This window comes from Salmo salar, chromosome 10 (genome assembly GCF_965601325.2).
Source record: "Salmo salar chromosome 10, fSalSal1, whole genome shotgun sequence".
Taxonomy (NCBI): Eukaryota; Metazoa; Chordata; class Actinopteri; order Salmoniformes; family Salmonidae; genus Salmo; species Salmo salar.
In genome coordinates, this window is record NC_138300.1 from 69,254,950 (window position 1) to 69,257,939 (window position 2,990).

The window sequence follows — 2,990 nt, forward strand, 5'->3', positions numbered from 1 at the left end:
AGCAACAATTAAAAGAAAGTACTTCCGGGTCTTCTTCTTCGATGAGGTTAACGGCGGTTGGCATCCAACAAATGTTGCATTACCGCCACCAACCAGACTGGGCCATTGTTACATATTCTTGTCTGGGAAATACTAAAGAAAACAACTGTTCTTTAAAACATACAGTACCAGTCAAAAGTTTGGACACACCTACTCATTCAAGGGTTTTCTTTATTTTTACTATTTTCTACATTGTCGAATAACAGTGAATACATCAAAATTATGAAATAACACAATCATGTAGTAACCAAAAAAGTGTTAAACAAATGTAGCAACTGCTTGCTTGCGGAGGACTACCTGGGCAAAGTGGCTACTCTTAGCAAGCAAGTAGCAAACCTACAGAAGCTACTGGGGAATCCACACCCGCCTACTTTTTATTTTTCTTCCATCCCAGTAGCCGGACGCCGCTCTGGTCTGGTGGAAGTGTCACCACCGTGTCGGCTCTCTACAGCCGACTTGCCGGTGCTCAGCAGGGTTCCATCCCCAAAGGGGTCTCCCACATCCCTGGAGAACAGAGCTGTTCTCGACCCAACCATCTAGCCATAGAGATACGTCACTCGCCGTGGAAGTCGAAGACAGCGTCCTCTGGCAATGAGGGTCTCCTTGGAGATGCTGAGCCCAGACCTGACACAGACCAGAAACAGCTTTGCCGCCCTGGATCCAGAGGTTCAAGCGCCTTATTCCTTGGGGGCTTCCCATTCACGATCGGATCCAGAGGTACCTGTGTCTTTGTCCTCTGTTCTGTCTCCCTCTCTGGTGGCTTTGACCTCGGGTTCAGATCCTCGGAGCTCCCACCATCATCAGAACGTGAGGCTGCCTGAGAGACCGGCCCATTCAACATCGCCAGCTGTCATCATAGGCAGCTCTATGGTGAGAAACATCTCGGTTCCCAAGGCAAAAACTCTGTGATTACCAAGGAGCATGAGTACAGGACATAACAAGGCTGCTTCTGACTGTTCTACTACATATGCCAGGAGCTGACACTGTCGTAGTCCATGTGGGGTCAAACGACATCAGGAGAACTAGCTCGGAACATCTGAAAATTGATTTTAAAGAACTGATTTAACATTAAAAGACTAAAAAAAACAGCCAATCATTTCAGGTCCAGTACCATCGTTGGGCCGCTGGTGTGAAAGATTCAGCAGGCTACTGGCCATACACATCTGGCTAAAATATTATTATAGCTCTGCTGGAGTCACTTTAAAAGATACATTTGACATCTTCTGGAAACAGAAGAAACTCTAAAGGAATGACGGAGTCCATCCAAATCGTCTTGGCTCCTGGACTATCCACGCATTTCAAGACTGCGTTGAAACAATTACTTATCAATGACCGAAGACCAGCTCAGCTAATCCCTACCATTGTGACAATGAGTTGTAATAATGCTGCATTAAAGGTACATTATCCTAGGGGTGTTTCAGACACAATGTAAGTAACTTAATTTATGTCCACCTAGTAGCGTAGCTTAATCATGACGGGCCCAGGTGCCCAAAAAAATGACGGGCCCCTATCACCACCATTATTTCCCTTCAAATTTAAATATTTTAGTTGGATAAGGCTGTGTATTAATATCACTAAGCATTGTAACAGCAGAACGGAACCTAATCTAAGAGAAGCCGCAATATAGCCAATACATGGACCACCATGGACGGCGGTCAGAAATTAACCCGTATAAGTCGATCAGCACCACGGAAAGCACAAAGCGGTCAAAAAACACCCTATTTTATCTGCAAATAATAGGCAATAGCCTATATTATAAAACATAAATATATAGATCAATCTCTTGACAGAAACACCGAAACACAGCTAATGACCCAGTACATGCGCGCTGTAGTTATGCACAGCGGCAAAACTGACATATCGGTATTTCACATTATCTGCCTCCCACAGAGGCCTATAGCAAAAACACCAGAAAATCAATCAAGTAGAGCATTCAAACAGATTGCTTAAATGGCAGCATGCATTTTAACAGTATATGATGCGTATGTGCTTACTATTATTCTTATAACCCAGTTAAAAGTGTAGGCTATGATGACAATGAAATGTCTCAGCAACCGTGCACCAGAACATGGTTTCCAAAGACTGATCGATCATAGTCGTAGATTGACAAGCAATGTAAATTAATCTCAATAAAGCTTGATTTATATAGGCTGTCTGGGTAGTCTGCCTTGTAAAAATATAAGCTTACTCACTCATTTGATTGGCATTCGACGGGCCTTGCACTCTGCAAAGTCATTGACTATGGCATTCAAATCCATGGTGCAGGCCCTGGTGTTTTCAATGGACAGAATGGCCAAACCATTCAGTCTCTCCTGTCCCATGCTGCTCCTCAGGTATGATTGAATTATTTTCCATTTGGAAAAGGAGCGCTCTGTCACAGGCGTCGTATTGAATAGACCAAGGCGCAGCATGGATAGTGCTCATTCTTAATTCTTTAATGAATAACACTTTACAAAATAACACAAATGACCAACAGTTCCGTCAGGTACAACAACTAAACGGAAAATAACCACCCACAAAACCCAAAGGAAAACAGGCTGCCTAAGTATGGCTTCCAATCAGAGACAACGAAAGACACCTGCCTCTGATTGGAAACCATACTCGGCCAAACCAGGAAAACGAAACAGAAATAAAAAACTAGAACAAATTCAGCTAGAAACAAAAAACACACAAAACAACCCCCCTGCCACGCCCTGACCATTCTACTATGGCAAATGACCCTTTTCACTGGTCAGGACGTGACAGTACCCCCCCCCCCCCCCGAAGGTGCAGACCCCGACTGCACCCAAAACAAAAAACCCACAAAAACAACCCCAAACATAAAGGGAGGGAAGGGAGGGTGGCCACCATCTACGATGGCTCCTGTGCTACACCCAGGCCCTTCCGCCAATCCTCCAGCTACGGAGGTGGCTCCGGCTCCGGGGCTTAGCCCCTGTTCTGCGCTGCCGACC